We start from the raw sequence: 20,302 nt of genomic DNA on the forward strand, positions 1-20,302 counted from the left end.
AATCCACCATCTCTGTGCCCGCTCTCTGCTGAGCAGCAACAGAGAGAGTAGAGCAGGAATTTTTAGACCTGCCTAAAACAGCAGAAGAGCCTTGAAAAAAATCTCCTGCTTGATCATGTTTTGCACACAGTGAGCTTTAAACTGTGACACAAACATTGCTGTCACTCCTCACTTTATCTCCTAAAAGTGCATTTGAATCCAAAGTTTCTGGTGCGCTCTCTCGTTTCGAGAGGAGTTGTGACAGGGGAGGAGCAGCGCTTGGACTCTAATACCACAGACGAAGGGCCAGCAGGGAAACTCCTGCAGGGCATCTTCAGCACACAGTGAGCTTTGCAACTCTGCAAAACACATTGCTGTAACTCCTCCTTCTCCTGCCTGGAAGACCAATTGATTCCAACATCTCTGTGCCCACTCTCTGCTGAGCAGCAACAGAGAGAGTAGAGCAGGAATGTTTAGACTGGGCTAAAACAGCAGAAGAGCCTTGCAAAAAAGCTCCTCCTGATCATGTTTAGCACACAGTGAGCTTTAAACTGTGACACAAACATTGCTGTCACTCTTCACTCTTTCTCCTAAAAGACCATTTCAATCCAAGAACTCCGTTGCCAGCACTCTGCTGAGCAGCAGAGTGAGCAGGAATGTCTGCAATCTGTAAGGCAGTGGAAGAGACAGGCTGAAGGCTGCTCTTGTGCTTCTTCAACACACTGAGCTTTACAACTGTGACACACACACTGTTGTCACTCCTCATTGTAGCTCCTAAAAGTGCATTTGAATCCAGCGTTTCTGGTCTCCACTCTCGTTTCAAGAGCAGCAGAGGCAGGTGAGCACGAGCGCTTGGAATCCGCTCCCAGTTCCGAAGGGCAGGGAGGGAAAGTCCTTGCAGATCATCTTCAGCGCACAGTGAGCTTTGCAACTCTGAAACACACATTGCTGTCACTCCTCACTTCATCTCCTAATAATCCGTTTGAATCCATGGTCTCTCCCGCCCTCTCTCGTTTGAACAGCAGCAGTGACAGGTGAACACGATCTCTTGGCCTCTGCTCCCACAGCCGAAGAGCCCGGAGTGAAAGCTCCGGCAGGGCATCTTCAGCACGCAGTCAGCTTTGCAACTGTGACACATATATTGCTCTCGCTCCGCACTTTCCTACCTCAAAGTCCAATTGAATCCAAAACTCTGTGCCCTTTCTCTGCTGGGCAGAAGCAGAGTAGAGCAGGAACCTTTAGCCAATGCTAAAAGAGCAGAAGAGACAGTCCAGAAAGTTCCCACTGATCATCTTCAGCGCACAGCGAGCTTTGCAACTCTGCAACACACATTGCTGTCACTCCTCCCTTTTTGCCTGAAAGACCAGCTGAATCCACCATCTCTGTGCCCGCTCTCTGCTGTGCAGCAACAGAGATAGTAGAGCAGGAATTTTTAGACCTGCCTAAAACAGCAGAAGAGCCTTGAAAAAAATCTCCTGCTTGATCATGTTTTGCACACAGTGAGCTTTAAACTGTGACACAAACATTGCTGTCACTCCTCACTTTATCTCCTAAAAGTGCATTTGAATCCAAAGTTTCTGGTGCGCTCTCTCGTTTCGAGAGGAGTTGTGACAGGGGAGGAGCAGCGCTTGGACTCTAATCCCACAGATGAAGGGCCAGCAGGGAAACGCCTGCAGGGCATCTTCAGCACACAGTGAGCTTTGCAACTCTGCAAAACACATTGCTGTAACTCCTCCTTCTCCTGCCTGGAAGACCAATTGATTCCAACATCTCTGTGCCCACTCTCTGCTGAGCAGCATCAGAGAGAGTAGAGCAGGAATGTTTAGACTGGGCTAAAACAGCAGAAGAGCCTTGCAAAAAAGCTCCTCCTGATCATGTTTAGCACACAGTGAGCTTTAAACTGTGACACAAACATTGCTGTCACTCTTCACTCTTTCTCCTAAAAGACCATTTCAATCCAAGAACTCCGTTGCCAGCACTCTGCTGAGCAGCAGAGTGAGCAGGAATGTCTGCAATCTGTAAGGCAGTGGAAGAGACAGGCCTGAAGGCTGCTCTTGTGCTTCTTCAACACACTGAGCTTTACAACTGTGACACACACACTGTTGTCACTCCTCATTGTAGCTCCTAAAAGTGCATTTGAATCCAGCGTTTCTGGTCTCCCCTCTCGTTTCAAGAGCAGCAGAGGAAGGTGAGCACGAGCGCTTGGAATCCGCTCCCAGTTCCGAAGGGCAGGGAGGGAAAGTCCTTGCAGATCATCTTCAGCGCACAGTGAGCTTTGCAACTCTGAAACACACATTGCTGTCACTCCTCACTTCATCTCCTAATAATCCGTTTGAATCCATGGTCTCTCCCGCCCTCTCTCGTTTGAACAGCAGCAGTGACAGGTGAACACGATCTCTTGGCCTCTGCTCCCACAGCCGAAGAGCCCGGAGTGAAAGCTCCGGCAGGGCATCTTCAGCACGCAGTCAGCTTTGCAACTGTGACACATATATTGCTCTCGCTCCGCACTTTCCTACCTCAAAGTCCAATTGAATCCAAAACTCTGTGCCCTTTCTCTGCTGGGCAGAAGCAGAGTAGAGCAGGAACCTTTAGCCAATGCTAAAAGAGCAGAAGAGACAGTCCAGAAAGTTCCCACTGATCATCTTCAGCGCACAGCGAGCTTTGCAACTCTGCTACACACATTGCTGTCACTCCTCCCTTTTTGCCTGAAAGACCAGCTGAATCCACCATCTCTGTGCCCGCTCTCTGCTGAGCAGCAACAGAGATACTAGAGCAGGAATTTTTAGACCTGCCTAAAACAGCAGAAGAGCCTTGAAAAAAATCTCCTGCTTGATCATGTTTTGCACACAGTGAGCTTTAAACTGTGACACAAACATTGCTGTCACTCCTCACTTTATCTCCTAAAAGTGCATTTGAATCCAAAGTTTCTGGTGCGCTCTCTCGTTTGGAGAGGAGTTGTGACAGGGGAGGAGCAGCGCTTGGACTCTAATCCCACAGACGAAGGGCCAGCAGGGAAACTCCTGCAGGGCATCTTCAGCACACAATGAGCTTTGCAACTCTGCAAAACACATTGCTGTAACTCCTCCTTTTCCTGCCTGGAAGACCTATTGATTCCAACATCTCTGTGCCCACTCTCTGCTGAGCAGCAACAGAGAGAGTAGAGCAGGAATGTTTAGACTGGGCTAAAACAGCAGAAGAGCCTTGCAAAAAAGCTCCTCCTGATCATGTTTAGCACACAGTGAGCTTTAAACTGTGACACAAACATTGCTGTCACTCTTCACTCTTTCTCCTAAAAGACCATTTCAATCCAAGAACTCCGTTGCCAGCACTCTGCTGAGCAGCAGAGTGAGCAGGAATGTCTGCAATCTGTAAGGCAGTGGAAGAGACAGGCCTGAAGGCTGCTCTTGTGCTTCTTCAACACACTGAGCTTTACAACTGTGACACACACACTGTTGTCACTCCTCATTGTAGCTCCTAAAAGTGCATTTGAATCCAGCGTTTCTGGTCTCCACTCTCGTTTCAAGAGCAGCAGAGGCAGGTGAGCACGAGCGCTTGGAATCCGCTCCCAGTTCCGAAGGGCAGGGAGGGAAAGTCCTTGCAGATCATCTTCAGCGCACAGTGAGCTTTGCAACTCTGAAACACACATTGCTGTCACTCCTCACTTCATCTCCTAATAATCCGTTTGAATCCATGGTCTCTCCCGCCCTCTCTCGTTTGAACAGCAGCAGTGACAGGTGAACACGATCTCTTGGCCTCTGCTCCCACAGCCGAAGAGCCCGGAGTGAAAGCTCCGGCAGGGCATCTTCAGCACGCAGTCAGCTTTGCAACTGTGACACATATATTGCTCTCGCTCCGCACTTTCCTACCTCAAAGTCCAATTGAATCCAAAACTCTGTGCCCTTTCTCTGCTGGGCAGAAGCAGAGTAGAGCAGGAACCTTTAGCCAATGCTAAAAGAGCAGAAGAGACAGTCCAGAAAGTTCCCACTGATCATCTTCAGCGCACAGCGAGCTTTGCAACTCTGCAACACACATTGCTGTCACTCCTCCCTTTTTGCCTGAAAGACCAGCTGAATCCACCATCTCTGTGCCCGCTCTCTGCTGTGCAGCAACAGAGATAGTAGAGCAGGAATTTTTAGACCTGCCTAAAACAGCAGAAGAGCCTTGAAAAAAATCTCCTGCTTGATCATGTTTTGCACACAGTGAGCTTTAAACTGTGACACAAACATTGCTGTCACTCCTCACTTTATCTCCTAAAAGTGCATTTGAATCCAAAGTTTCTGGTGCGCTCTCTCGTTTCGAGAGGAGTTGTGACAGGGGAGGAGCAGCGCTTGGACTCTAATCCCACAGACGAAGGGCCAGCAGGGAAACGCCTGCAGGGCATCTTCAGCACACAGTGAGCTTTGCAACTCTGCAAAACACATTGCTGTAACTCCTCCTTCTCCTGCCTGGAAGACCAATTGATTCCAACATCTCTGTGCCCACTCTCTGCTGAGCAGCATCAGAGAGAGTAGAGCAGGAATGTTTAGACTGGGCTAAAACAGCAGAAGAGCCTTGCAAAAAAGCTCCTCCTGATCATGTTTAGCACACAGTGAGCTTTAAACTGTGACACAAACATTGCTGTCACTCTTCACTCTTTCTCCTAAAAGACCATTTCAATCCAAGAACTCCGTTGCCAGCACTCTGCTGAGCAGCAGAGTGAGCAGGAATGTCTGCAATCTGTAAGGCAGTGGAAGAGACAGGCCTGAAGGCTGCTCTTGTGCTTCTTCAACACACTGAGCTTTACAACTGTGACACACACACTGTTGTCACTCCTCATTGTAGCTCCTAAAAGTGCATTTGAATCCAGCGTTTCTGGTCTCCACTCTCGTTTCAAGAGCAGCAGAGGCAGGTGAGCACGAGCGCTTGGAATCCGCTCCCAGTTCCGAAGGGCAGGGAGGGAAAGTCCTTGCAGATCATCTTCAGCGCACAGTGAGCTTTGCAACTCTGAAACACACATTGCTGTCACTCCTCACTTCATCTCCTAATAATCCGTTTGAATCCATGGTCTCTCCCGCCCTCTCTCGTTTGAACAGCAGCAGTGACAGGTGAACACGATCTCTTGGCCTCTGCTCCCACAGCCGAAGAGCCCGGAGTGAAAGCTCCGGCAGGGCATCTTCAGCACGCAGTCAGCTTTGCAACTGTGACACATATATTGCTCTCGCTCCGCACTTTCCTACCTCAAAGTCCAATTGAATCCAAAACTCTGTGCCCTTTCTCTGCTGGGCAGAAGCAGAGTAGAGCAGGAACCTTTAGCCAATGCTAAAAGAGCAGAAGAGACAGTCCAGAAAGTTCCCACTGATCATCTTCAGCGCACAGCGAGCTTTGCAACTCTGCAACACACATTGCTGTCACTCCTCCCTTTTTGCCTGAAAGACCAGCTGAATCCACCATCTCTGTGCCCGCTCTCTGCTGTGCAGCAACAGAGATAGTAGAGCAGGAATTTTTAGACCTGCCTAAAACAGCAGAAGAGCCTTGAAAAAAATCTCCTGCTTGATCATGTTTTGCACACAGTGAGCTTTAAACTGTGACACAAACATTGCTGTCACTCCTCACTTTATCTCCTAAAAGTGCATTTGAATCCAAAGTTTCTGGTGCGCTCTCTCGTTTCGAGAGGAGTTGTGACAGGGGAGGAGCAGCGCTTGGACTCTAATCCCACAGACGAAGGGCCAGCAGGGAAACGCCTGCAGGGCATCTTCAGCACACAGTGAGCTTTGCAACTCTGCAAAACACATTGCTGTAACTCCTCCTTCTCCTGCCTGGAAGACCAATTGATTCCAACATCTCTGTGCCCACTCTCTGCTGAGCAGCATCAGAGAGAGTAGAGCAGGAATGTTTAGACTGGGCTAAAACAGCAGAAGAGCCTTGCAAAAAAGCTCCTCCTGATCATGTTTAGCACACAGTGAGCTTTAAACTGTGACACAAACATTGCTGTCACTCTTCACTCTTTCTCCTAAAAGACCATTTCAATCCAAGAACTCCGTTGCCAGCACTCTGCTGAGCAGCAGAGTGAGCAGGAATGTCTGCAATCTGTAAGGCAGTGGAAGAGACAGGCCTGAAGGCTGCTCTTGTGCTTCTTCAACACACTGAGCTTTACAACTGTGACACACATACTGTTGTCACTCCTCATTGTAGCTCCTAAAAGTGCATTTGAATCCAGCGTTTCTGGTCTCCACTCTCGTTTCAAGAGCAGCAGAGGAAGGTGAGCACGAGCGCTTGGAATCCGCTCCCAGTTCCGAAGGGCAGGGAGGGAAAGTCCTTGCAGATCATCTTCAGCGCACAGTGAGCTTTGCAACTCTGAAACACACATTGCTGTCACTCCTCACTTCATCTCCTAATAATCCGTTTGAATCCATGGTCTCTCCCGCCCTCTCTCGTTTGAACAGCGGCAGTGACAGGTGAACACGATCTCTTGGCCTCTGCTCCCACAGCCGAAGAGCCCGGAGTGAAAGCTCCGGCAGGGCATCTTCAGCACGCAGTCAGCTTTGCAACTGTGACACATATATTGCTCTCGCTCCGCACTTTCCTACCTCAAAGTCCAATTGAATCCAAAATCTCTGTGCCCTTTCTCTGCTGGGCAGAAGCAGAGTAGAGCAGGAACCTTTAGCCAATGCTAAAAGAGCAGAAGAGACAGTCCAGAAAGTTCCCACTGATCATCTTCAGCGCACAGCGAGCTTTGCAACTCTGCAACACACATTGCTGTCACTCCTCCCTTTTTGCCTGAAAGACCAGCTGAATCCACCATCTCTGTGCCCGCTCTCTGCTGAGCAGCAACAGAGATAGTAGAGCAGGAATTTTTAGACCTGCCTAAAACAGCAGAAGAGCCTTGAAAAAAATCTCCTGCTTGATCATGTTTTGCACACAGTGAGCTTTAAACTGTGACACAAACATTGCTGTCACTCCTCACTTTATCTCCTAAAAGTGCATTTGAATCCAAAGTTTCTGGTGCGCTCTCTCGTTTCGAGAGGAGTTGTGACAGGGGAGGAGCAGCGCTTGGACTCTAATACCACAGACGAAGGGCCAGCAGGGAAACTCCTGCAGGGCATCTTCAGCACACAGTGAGCTTTGCAACTCTGCAAAACACATTGCTGTAACTCCTCCTTCTCCTGCCTGGAAGACCAATTGATTCCAACATCTCTGTGCCCACTCTCTGCTGAGCAGCATCAGAGAGAGTAGAGCAGGAATGTTTAGACTGGGCTAAAACAGCAGAAGAGCCTTGCAAAAAAGCTCCTCCTGATCATGTTTAGCACACAGTGAGCTTTAAACTGTGACACAAACATTGCTGTCACTCTTCACTCTTTCTCCTAAAAGACCATTTCAATCCAAGAACTCCGTTGCCAGCACTCTGCTGAGCAGCAGAGTGAGCAGGAATGTCTGCAATCTGTAAGGCAGTGGAAGAGACAGGCTGAAGGCTGCTCTTGTGCTTCTTCAACACACTGAGCTTTACAACTTTGACACACACACTGTTGTCACTCCTCATTGTAGCTCCTAAAAGTGCATTTGAATCCAGCGTTTCTGGTCTCCACTCTCGTTTCCAGTGCAGCAGAGGCAGGTGAGCACGAGCGCTTGGAATCCGCTCCCAGTTCCGAAGGGCAGGGAGGGAAAGTCCTTGCAGATCATCTTCAGCGCACAGTGAGCTTTGCAACTCTGAAACACACATTGCTGTCACTCCTCACTTCATCTCCTAATAATCCGTTTGAATCCATGGTCTCTCCCGCCCTCTCTCGTTTGAACAGCAGCAGTGACAGGTGAACACGATCTCTTGGCCTCTGCTCCCACAGCCGAAGAGCCCGGAGTGAAAGCTCCGGCAGGGCATCTTCAGCACGCAGTCAGCTTTGCAACTGTGACACATATATTGCTCTCGCTCCGCACTTTCCTACCTCAAAGTCCAATTGAATCCAAAATCTCTGTGCCCTTTCTCTGCTGGGCAGAAGCAGAGTAGAGCAGGAACCTTTAGCCAATGCTAAAAGAGCAGAAGAGACAGTCCAGAAAGTTCCTACTGATCATCTTCAGCGCACAGCGAGCTTTGCAACTCTGCAACACACATTGCTGTCACTCCTCCCTTTTTGCCTGAAAGACCAGCTGAATCCACCATCTCTGTGCCCGCTCTCTGCTGAGCAGCAACAGAGAGAGTAGAGCAGGAATTTTTAGACCTGCCTAAAACAGCAGAAGAGCCTTGAAAAAAATCTCCTGCTTGATCATGTTTTGCACACGGTGAGCTTTAAACTGTGACACAAACATTGATGTCACTCCTCACTTTATCTCCTAAAAGTGCATTTGAATCCAAAGTTTCTGGTGCGCTCTCTCGTTTGGAGAGGAGGTGTGACAGGGGAGGAGCAGCGCTTGGACTCTAATCCCACAGACGAAGGGCCAGCAGGGAAACTCCTGCAGGGCATCTTCAGCACACAATGAGCTTTGCAACTCTGCAAAACACATTGCTGTAACTCCTCCTTTTCCTGCCTGGAAGACCAATTGATTCCAACATCTCTGTGCCCACTCTCTGCTGAGCAGCATCAGAGAGAGTAGAGCAGGAATGTTTAGACTGGGCTAAAACAGCAGAAGAGCCTTGCAAAAAAGCTCCTCCTGATCATGTTTAGCACACAGTGAGCTTTAAACTGTGACACAAACATTGCTGTCACTCTTCACTCTTTCTCCTAAAAGACCATTTCAATCCAAGAACTCCGTTGCCAGCACTCTGCTGAGCAGCAGAGTGAGCAGGAATGTCTGCAATCTGTAAGGCAGTGGAAGAGACAGGCTGAAGGCTGCTCTTGTGCTTCTTCAACACACTGAGCTTTACAACTTTGACACACACACTGTTGTCACTCCTCATTGTAGCTCCTAAAAGTGCATTTGAATCCAGCGTTTCTGGTCTCCACTCTCGTTTCCAGTGCAGCAGAGGCAGGTGAGCACGAGCGCTTGGAATCCGCTCCCAGTTCCGAAGGGCAGGGAGGGAAAGTCCTTGCAGATCATCTTCAGCGCACAGTGAGCTTTGCAACTCTGAAACACACATTGCTGTCACTCCTCACTTCATCTCCTAATAATCCGTTTGAATCCATGGTCTCTCCCGCCCTCTCTCGTTTGAACAGCAGCAGTGACAGGTGAACACGATCTCTTGGCCTCTGCTCCCACAGCCGAAGAGCCCGGAGTGAAAGCTCCGGCAGGGCATCTTCAGCACGCAGTCAGCTTTGCAACATGTGACACATACATTGCTCTCGCTCCGCACTTTCCTACCTCAAAGTCCAATTGAATCCAAAATCTCTGTGCCCTTTCTCTGCTGGGCAGAAGCAGAGTAGAGCAGGAACCTTTAGCCAATGCTAAAAGAGCAGAAGAGACAGTCCAGAAAGTTCCCACTGATCATCTTCAGCGCACAGCGAGCTTTGCAACTCTGCAACACACATTGCTGTCACTCCTCCCTTTTTGCCTGAAAGACCAGCTGAATCCACCATCTCTGTGCCCGCTCTCTGCTGAGCAGCAACAGAGATAGTAGAGCAGGAATTTTTAGACCTGCCTAAAACAGCAGAAGAGCCTTGAAAAAAATCTCCTGCTTGATCATGTTTTGCACACAGTGAGCTTTAAACTGTGACACAAACATTGCTGTCACTCCTCACTTTATCTCCTAAAAGTGCATTTGAATCCAAAGTTTCTGGTGCGCTCTCTCGTTTCGAGAGCAGTTGTGACAGGGGAGGAGCAGCGCTTGGACTCTAATACCACAGACGAAGGGCCAGCAGGGAAACTCCTGCAGGGCATCTTCAGCACACAGTGAGCTTTGCAACTCTGCAAAACACATTGCTGTAACTCCTCCTTCTCCTGCCTGGAAGACCAATTGATTCCAACATCTCTGTGCCCACTCTCTGCTGAGCAGCATCAGAGAGAGTAGAGCAGGAATGTTTAGACTGGGCTAAAACAGCAGAAGAGCCTTGCAAAAAAGCTCCTCCTGATCATGTTTAGCACACAGTGAGCTTTAAACTGTGACACAAACATTGCTGTCACTCTTCACTCTTTCTCCTAAAAGACCATTTCAATCCAAGAACTCCGTTGCCAGCACTCTGCTGAGCAGCAGAGTGAGCAGGAATGTCTGCAATCTGTAAGGCAGTGGAAGAGACAGGCTGAAGGCTGCTCTTGTGCTTCTTCAACACACTGAGCTTTACAACTTTGACACACACACTGTTGTCACTCCTCATTGTAGCTCCTAAAAGTGCATTTGAATCCAGCGTTTCTGGTCTCCACTCTCGTTTCCAGTGCAGCAGAGGCAGGTGAGCACGAGCGCTTGGAATCCGCTCCCAGTTCCGAAGGGCAGGGAGGGAAAGTCCTTGCAGATCATCTTCAGCGCACAGTGAGCTTTGCAACTCTGAAACACACATTGCTGTCACTCCTCACTTCATCTCCTAATAATCCGTTTGAATCCATGGTCTCTCCCGCCCTCTCTCGTTTGAACAGCAGCAGTGACAGGTGAACACGATCTCTTGGCCTCTGCTCCCACAGCCGAAGAGCCCGGAGTGAAAGCTCCGGCAGGGCATCTTCAGCACGCAGTCAGCTTTGCAACATGTGACACATACATTGCTCTCGCTCCGCACTTTCCTACCTCAAAGTACAATTGAATCCAAAATCTCTGTGCCCTTTCTCTGCTGGGCAGAAGCAGAGTAGAGCAGGAACCTTTAGCCAATGCTAAAAGAGCAGAAGAGACAGTCCAGAAAGTTCCCACTGATCATCTTCAGCGCACAGCGAGCTTTGCAACTCTGCAACACACATTGCTGTCACTCCTCCCTTTTTGCCTGAAAGACCAGCTGAATCCACCATCTCTGTGCCCGCTCTCTGCTGAGCAGCAACAGAGATAGTAGAGCAGGAATTTTTAGACCTGCCTAAAACAGCAGAAGAGCCTTGAAAAAAATCTCCTGCTTGATCATGTTTTGCACACAGTGAGCTTTAAACTGTGACACAAACATTGCTGTCACTCCTCACTTTATCTCCTAAAAGTGCATTTGAATCCAAAGTTTCTGGTGCGCTCTCTCGTTTCGAGAGCAGTTGTGACAGGGGAGGAGCAGCGCTTGGACTCTAATACCACAGACGAAGGGCCAGCAGGGAAACTCCTGCAGGGCATCTTCAGCACACAGTGAGCTTTGCAACTCTGCAAAACACATTGCTGTAACTCCTCCTTCTCCTGCCTGGAAGACCAATTGATTCCAACATCTCTGTGCCCACTCTCTGCTGAGCAGCATCAGAGAGAGTAGAGCAGGAATGTTTAGACTGGGCTAAAACAGCAGAAGAGCCTTGCAAAAAAGCTCCTCCTGATCATGTTTAGCACACAGTGAGCTTTAAACTGTGACACAAACATTGCTGTCACTCTTCACTCTTTCTCCTAAAAGACCATTTCAATCCAAGAACTCCGTTGCCAGCACTCTGCTGAGCAGCAGAGTGAGCAGGAATGTCTGCAATCTGTAAGGCAGTGGAAGAGACAGGCTGAAGGCTGCTCTTGTGCTTCTTCAACACACTGAGCTTTACAACTTTGACACACACACTGTTGTCACTCCTCATTGTAGCTCCTAAAAGTGCATTTGAATCCAGCGTTTCTGGTCTCCACTCTCGTTTCCAGTGCAGCAGAGGCAGGTGAGCACGAGCGCTTGGAATCCGCTCCCAGTTCCGAAGGGCAGGGAGGGAAAGTCCTTGCAGATCATCTTCAGCGCACAGTGAGCTTTGCAACTCTGAAACACACATTGCTGTCACTCCTCACTTCATCTCCTAATAATCCGTTTGAATCCATGGTCTCTCCCGCCCTCTCTCGTTTGAACAGCAGCAGTGACAGGTGAACACGATCTCTTGGCCTCTGCTCCCACAGCCGAAGAGCCCGGAGTGAAAGCTCCGGCAGGGCATCTTCAGCACGCAGTCAGCTTTGCAACTGTGACACATATATTGCTCTCGCTCCGCACTTTCCTACCTCAAAGTCCAATTGAATCCAAAATCTCTGTGCCCTTTCTCTGCTGGGCAGAAGCAGAGTAGAGCAGGAACCTTTAGCCAATGCTAAAAGAGCAGAAGAGACAGTCCAGAAAGTTCCCACTGATCAGATTCAGCGCACAGCGAGCTTTGCAACTCTGCAACACACATTGCTGTCACTCCTCCCTTTTTGCCTGAAAGACCAGCTGAATCCACCATCTCTGTGCCCGCTCTCTGCTGAGCAGCAACAGAGATAGTAGAGCAGGAATTTTTAGACCTGCCTAAAACAGCAGAAGAGCCTTGAAAAAAATCTCCTGCTTGATCATGTTTTGCACACAGTGAGCTTTAAACTGTGACACAAACATTGCTGTCACTCCTCACTTTATCTCCTAAAAGTGCATTTGAATCCAAAGTTTCTGGTGCGCTCTCTCGTTTCGAGAGGAGTTGTGACAGGGGAGGAGCAGCGCTTGGACTCTAATCCCACAGACGGAGGGCCAGCAGGGAAACTCCTGCAGGGCATCTTCAGCACACAGTGAGCTTTGCAACTCTGCAAAACACATTGCTGTAACTCCTCCTTCTCCTGCCTGGAAGACCAATTGATTCCAACATCTCTGTGCCCACTCTCTGCTGAGCAGCATCAGAGAGAGTAGAGCAGGAATGTTTAGACTGGGCTAAAACAGCAGAAGAGCCTTGCAAAAAAGCTCCTCCTGATAATGTTTAGCACACAGTGAGCTTTAAACTGTGACACAAACATTGCTGTCACTCTTCACTCTTTCTCCTAAAAGACCATTTCAATCCAAGAACTCCGTTGCCAGCACTCTGCTGAGCAGCAGAGTGAGCAGGAATGTCTGCAATCTGTAAGGCAGTGGAAGAGACAGGCTGAAGGCTGCTCTTGTGCTTCTTCAACACACTGAGCTTTACAACTTTGACACACACACTGTTGTCACTCCTCATTGTAGCTCCTAAAAGTGCATTTGAATCCAGCGTTTCTGGTCTCCACTCTCGTTTCCAGTGCAGCAGAGGCAGGTGAGCACGAGCGCTTGGAATCCGCTCCCAGTTCCGAAGGGCAGGGAGGGAAAGTCCTTGCAGATCATCTTCAGCGCACAGTGAGCTTTGCAACTCTGAAACACACATTGCTGTCACTCCTCACTTCATCTCCTAATAATCCGTTTGAATCCATGGTCTCTCCCGCCCTCTCTCGTTTGAACAGCAGCAGTGACAGGTGAACACGATCTCTTGGCCTCTGCTCCCACAGCCGAAGAGCCCGGAGTGAAAGCTCCGGCAGGGCATCTTCAGCACGCAGTCAGCTTTGCAACTGTGACACATATATTGCTCTCGCTCCGCACTTTCCTACCTCAAAGTCCAATTGAATCCAAAATCTCTGTGCCCTTTCTCTGCTGGGCAGAAGCAGAGTAGAGCAGGAACCTTTAGCCAATGCTAAAAGAGCAGAAGAGACAGTCCAGAAAGTTCCCACTGATCATCTTCAGCGCACAGCGAGCTTTGCAACTCTGCAACACACATTGCTGTCACTCCTCCCTTTTTGCCTGAAAGACCAGCTGAATCCACCATCTCTGTGCCCGCTCTCTGCTGAGCAGCAACAGAGAGAGTAGAGCAGGAATTTTTAGACCTGCCTAAAACAGCAGAAGAGCCTTGAAAAAAATCTCCTGCTTGATCATGTTTTGCACACAGTGAGCTTTAAACTGTGACACAAACATTGCTGTCACTCCTCACTTTATCTCCTAAAAGTGCATTTGAATCCAAAGTTTCTGGTGCGCTCTCTCGTTTCGAGAGGAGTTGTGACAGGGGAGGAGCAGCGCTTGGACTCTAATCCCACAGACGAAGGGCCAGCAGGGAAACTCCTGCAGGGCATCTTCAGCACACAGTGAGCATTGCAACTCTGCAAAACACATTGCTGTAACTCCTCCTTCTCCTGCCTGGAAGACCTATTGATTCCAACATCTCTGTGCCCACTCTCTGCTGAGCAGCAACAGAGAGAAGGAATGTTTAGACTGGGCTAAAACAGCAGAAGAGCCTTGCAAAAAAGCTCCTCCTGATCATGTTTAGCACACAGTGAGCTTTAAACTGTGACACAAACATTGCTGTCACTCTTCACTCTTTCTCCTAAAAGACCATTTCAATCCAAGAACTCCGTTGCCAGCACTCTGCTGAGCAGCAGAGTGAGCAGGAATGTCTGCAATCTGTAAGGCAGTGGAAGAGACAGGCCTGAAGGCTGCTCTTGTGCTTCTTCAACACACTGAGCTTTACAACTGTGACACACACACTGTTGTCACTCCTCATTGTAGCTCCTAAAAGTGCATTTGAATCCAGCGTTTCTGGTCTCCCCTCTCGTTTCAAGAGCAGCAGAGGCAGGTGAGCACGAGCGCTTGGAATCCGCTCCCAGTTCCGAAGGGCAGGGAGGGAAAGTCCTTGCAGATCATCTTCAGCGCACAGTGAGCTTTGCAACTCTGAAACACACATTGCTGTCACTCCTCACTTCATCTCCTAATAATCCGTTTGAATCCATGGTCTCTCCCGCCCTCTCTCGTTTGAACAGCAGCAGTGACAGGTGAACACGATCTCTTGGCCTCTGCTCCCACAGCCGAAGAGCCCGGAGTGAAAGCTCCGGCAGGGCATCTTCAGCACGCAGTCAGCTTTGCAACTGTGACACATATATTGCTCTCGCTCCGCACTTTCCTAACTCAAAGTCCAATTGAATCCAAAATCTCTGTGCCCTTTCTCTGCTGGGCAGAAGCAGAGTAGAGCAGGAACCTTTAGCCAATGCTAAAAGAGCAGAAGAGACAGTCCAGAAAGTTCCCACTGATCATCATCTGCGCACAGCGAGCTTTGCAACTCTGCAACACACATTGCTGTCACTCCTCCCTTTTTGCCTGAAAGACCAGCTGAATCCACCATCTCTGTGCCCGCTCTCTGCTGAGCAGCAACAGAGAGAGTAGAGCAGGAATTTTTAGACCTGCCTAAAACAGCAGAAGAGCCTTGAAAAAAATCTCCTGCTTGATCATGTTTTGCACACAGTGAGCTTTAAACTGTGACACAAACATTGCTGTCACTCCTCACTTTATCTCCTAAAAGTGCATTTGAATCCAAAGTTTCTGGTGCGCTCTCTCGTTTCGAGAGGAGTTGTGACAGGGGAGGAGCAGCGCTTGGACTCTAATACCACAGACGAAGGGCCAGCAGGGAAACTCCTGCAGGGCATCTTCAGCACACAGTGAGCTTTGCAACTCTGCAAAACACATTGCTGTAACTCCTCCTTCTCCTGCCTGGAAGACCAATTGATTCCAACATCTCTGTGCCCACTCTCTGCTGAGCAGCAACAGAGAGAGTAGAGCAGGAATGTTTAGACTGGGCTAAAACAGCAGAAGAGCCTTGCAAAAAAGCTCCTCCTGATCATGTTTAGCACACAGTGAGCTTTAAACTGTGACACAAACATTGCTGTCACTCTTCACTCTTTCTCCTAAAAGACCATTTCAATCCAAGAACTCCGTTGCCAGCACTCTGCTGAGCAGCAGAGTGAGCAGGAATGTCTGCAATCTGTAAGGCAGTGGAAGAGACAGGCCTGAAGGCTGCTCTTGTGCTTCTTCAACACACTGAGCTTTACAACTGTGACACACACACTGTTGTCACTCCTCATTGTAGCTCCTAAAAGTGCATTTGAATCCAGCGTTTCTGGTCTCCACTCTCGTTTCAAGAGCAGCAGAGGCAGGTGAGCACGAGCGCTTGGAATCCGCTCCCAGTTCCGAAGGGCAGGGAGGGAAAGTCCTTGCAGATCATCTTCAGCGCACAGTGAGCTTTGCAACTCTGAAACACACATTGCTGTCACTCCTCACTTCATCTCCTAATAATCCGTTTGAATCCATGGTCTCTCCCGCCCTCTCTCGTTTGAACAGCAGCAGTGACAGGTGAACACGATCTCTTGGCCTCTGCTCCCACAGCCAAAGAGCCCGGAGTGAAAGCTCCGGCAGGGCATCTTCAGCACGCAGTCAGCTTTGCAACTGTGACACATATATTGCTCTCGCTCCGCACTTTCCTACCTCAAAGTCCAATTGAATCCAAAACTCTGTGCCCTTTCTCTGCTGGGCAGAAGCAGAGTAGAGCAGGAACCTTTAGCCAATGCTAAAAGAGCAGAAGAGACAGTCCAGAAAGTTCCCACTGATCATCTTCAGCGCACAGCGAGCTTTGCAACTCTGCAACACACATTGCTGTCACTCCTCCCTTTTTGCCTGAAAGACCAGCTGAATCCACCATCTCTGTGCCCGCTCTCTGCTGTGCAGCAACAGAGATAGTAGAGCAGGAATTTTTAGACCTGCCTAAAACAGCAGAAGAGCCTTGAAAAAAATCTCCTGCTTGATCATGTTTTGCACACAGTGAGCTTTAAACTGTGACACAAACATTGCTGTCACTCCTCACTTTATCTCCTAAAAGTGCATTTGAATCCAAAGTTTCTGGTGCGCTCTCTCGTTTCGAGAGGAGTTGTGACAGGGGAGGAGCAGCGCTTGGACTCTAATCCCACAGACGAAGGGCCAGCAGGGAAACGCCTGCAGGGCATCTTCAGCACACAGTGAGCTTTGCAACTCTGCAAAACACATTGCTGTAACTCCTCCTTCTCCTGCCTGGAAGACCAATTGATTCCAACATCTCTGTGCCCACTCTCTGCTGAGCAGCATCAGAGAGAGTAGAGCAGGAATGTTTAGACTGGGCTAAAACAGCAGAAGAGCCTTGCAAAAAAGCTCCTCCTGATCATGTTTAGCACACAGTGAGCTTTAAACTGTGACACAAACATTGCTGTCACTCTTCACTCTTTCTCCTAAAAGACCATTTCAATCCAAGAACTCCGTTGCCAGCACTCTGCTGAGCAGCAGAGTGAGCAGGAATGTCTGCAATCTGTAAGGCAGTGGAAGAGACAGGCTGAAGGCTGCTCTTGTGCTTCTTCAACACACTGAGCTTTACAACTTTGACACACACACTGTTGTCACTCCTCATTGTAGCTCCTAAAAGTGCATTTGAATCCAGCGTTTCTGGTCTCCACTCTCGTTTCCAGTGCAGCAGAGGCAGGTGAGCACGAGCGCTTGGAATCCGCTCCCAGTTCCGAAGGGCAGGGAGGGAAAGTCCTTGCAGATCATCTTCAGCGCACAGTGAGCTTTGCAACTCTGAAACACACATTGCTGTCACTCCTCACTTCATCTCCTAATAATCCGTTTGAATCCATGGTCTCTCCCGCCCTCTCTCGTTTGAACAGCAGCAGTGACAGGTGAACACGATCTCTTGGCCTCTGCTCCCACAGCCGAAGAGCCCGGAGTGAAAGCTCCGGCAGGGCATCTTCAGCACGCAGTCAGCTTTGCAACTGTGACACATATATTGCTCTCGCTCCGCACTTTCCTACCTCAAAGTCCAATTGAATCCAAAATCTCTGTGCCCTTTCTCTGCTGGGCAGAAGCAGAGTAGAGCAGGAACCTTTAGCCAATGCTAAAAGAGCAGAAGAGACAGTCCAGAAAGTTCCCACTGATCAGATTCAGCGCACAGCGAGCTTTGCAACTCTGCAACACACATTGCTGTCACTCCTCCCTTTTTGCCTGAAAGACCAGCTGAATCCACCATCTCTGTGCCCGCTCTCTGCTGAGCAGCAACAGAGATAGTAGAGCAGGAATTTTTAGACCTGCCTAAAACAGCAGAAGAGCCTTGAAAAAAATCTCCTGCTTGATCATGTTTTGCACACAGTGAGCTTTAAACTGTGACACAAACATTGCTGTCACTCCTCACTTTATCTCCTAAAAGTGCATTTGAATCCAAAATTTCTGGTGCGCTCTCTCGTTTCGAGAGGAGTTGTGACAGGGGAGGAGCAGCGCTTGGACTCTAATCCCACAGACGAAGGGCCAGCAGGGAAACTCCTGCAGGGCATCTTCAGCACACAGTGAGCTTTGCAACTCTGCAAAACACATTGCTGTAACTCCTCCTTCTCCTGCCTGGAAGACCAATTGATTCCAACATCTCTGTGCCCACTCTCTGCTGAGCAGCATCAGAGAGAGTAGAGCAGGAATGTTTAGACTGGGCTAAAACAGCAGAAGAGCCTTGCAAAAAAGCTCCTCCTGATCATGTTTAGCACACAGTGAGCTTTAAACTGTGACACAAACATTGCTGTCACTCTTCACTCTTTCTCCTAAAAGACCATTTCAATCCAAGAACTCCGTTGCCAGCACTCTGCTGAGCAGCAGAGTGAGCAGGAATGTCTGCAATCTGTAAGGCAGTGGAAGAGACAGGCCTGAAGGCTGCTCTTGTGCTTCTTCAACACACTGAGCTTTACAACTGTGACACACATACTGTTGTCACTCCTCATTGTAGCTCCTAAAAGTGCATTTGAATCCAGCGTTTCTGGTCTCCACTCTCGTTTCAAGAGCAGCAGAGGAAGGTGAGCACGAGCGCTTGGAATCCGCTCCCAGTTCCGAAGGGCAGGGAGGGAAAGTCCTTGCAGATCATCTTCAGCGCACAGTGAGCTTTGCAACTCTGAAACACACATTGCTGTCACTCCTCACTTCATCTCCTAATAATCCGTTTGAATCCATGGTCTCTCCCGCCCTCTCTCGTTTGAACAGCAGCAGTGACAGGTGAACACGATCTCTTGGCCTCTGCTCCCACAGCCGAAGAGCCCGGAGTGAAAGCTCCGGCAGGGCATCTTCAGCACGCAGTCAGCTTTGCAACATGTGACACATACATTGCTCTCGCTCCGCACTTTCCTACCTCAAAGTACAATTGAATCCAAAATCTCTGTGCCCTTTCTCTGCTGGGCAGAAGCAGAGTAGAGCAGGAACCTTTAGCCAATGCTAAAAGAGCAGAAGAGACAGTCCAGAAAGTTCCCACTGATCATCTTCAGCGCACAGCGAGCTTTGCAACTCTGCAACACACATTGCTGTCACTCCTCCCTTTTTGCCTGAAAGACCAGCTGAATCCACCATCTCTGTGCCCGCTCTCTGCTGAGCAGCAACAGAGATAGTAGAGCAGGAATTTTTAGACCTGCCTAAAACAGCAGAAGAGCCTTGAAAAAAATCTCCTGCTTGATCATGTTTTGCACACAGTGAGCTTTAAACTGTGACACAAACATTGCTGTCACTCCTCACTTTATCTCCTAAAAGTGCATTTGAATCCAAAGTTTCTGGTGCGCTCTCTCGTTTCGAGAGCAGTTGTGACAGGGGAGGAGCAGCGCTTGGACTCTAATCCCACAGACGAAGGGCCAGCAGGGAAACTCCTGCAGGGCATCTTCAGCACACAGTGAGCTTTGCAACTCTGCAAAACACATTGCTGTAACTCCTCCTTCTCCTGCCTGGAAGACCAATTGATTCCAACATCTCTGTGCCCACTCTCTGCTGAGCAGCATCAGAGAGAGTAGAGCAGGAATGTTTAGACTGGGCTAAAACAGCAGAAGAGCCTTGCAAAAAAGCTCCTCCTGATCATGTTTAGCACACAGTGAGCTTTAAACTGTGACACAAACATTGCTGTCACTCTTCACTCTTTCTCCTAAAAGACCATTTCAATCCAAGAACTCCGTTGCCAGCACTCTGCTGAGCAGCAGAGTGAGCAGGAATGTCTGCAATCTGTAAGGCAGTGGAAGAGACAGGCTGAAGGCTGCTCTTGTGCTTCTTCAACACACTGAGCTTTACAACTTTGACACACACACTGTTGTCACTCCTCATTGTAGCTCCTAAAAGTGCATTTGAATCCAGCGTTTCTGGTCTCCACTCTCGTTTCCAGTGCAGCAGAGGCAGGTGAGCACGAGCGCTTGGAATCCGCTCCCAGTTCCGAAGGGCAGGGAGGGAAAGTCCTTGCAGATCATCTTCAGCGCACAGTGAGCTTTGCAACTCTGAAACACACATTGCTGTCACTCCTCACTTCATCTCCTAATAATCCGTTTGAATCCATGGTCTCTCCCGCCCTCTCTCGTTTGAACAGCAGCAGTGACAGGTGAACACGATCTCTTGGCCTCTGCTCCCACAGCCGAAGAGCCCGGAGTGAAAGCTCCGGCAGGGCATCTTCAGCACGCAGTCAGCTTTGCAACTGTGACACATATATTGCTCTCGCTCCGCACTTTCCTACCTCAAAGTCCAATTGAATCCAAAATCTCTGTGCCCTTTCTCTGCTGGGCAGAAGCAGAGTAGAGCAGGAACCTTTAGCCAATGCTAAAAGAGCAGAAGAGACAGTCCAGAAAGTTCCCACTGATCAGATTCAGCGCACAGCGAGCTTTGCAACTCTGCAACACACATTGCTGTCACTCCTCCCTTTTTGCCTGAAAGACCAGCTGAATCCACCATCTCTGTGCCCGCTCTCTGCTGAGCAGCAACAGAGATAGTAGAGC

The sequence above is a fragment of the Lathamus discolor genome, chromosome W (genome assembly GCF_037157495.1).
Source record: "Lathamus discolor isolate bLatDis1 chromosome W, bLatDis1.hap1, whole genome shotgun sequence".
Classification (NCBI taxonomy): Eukaryota; Metazoa; Chordata; class Aves; order Psittaciformes; family Psittacidae; genus Lathamus; species Lathamus discolor.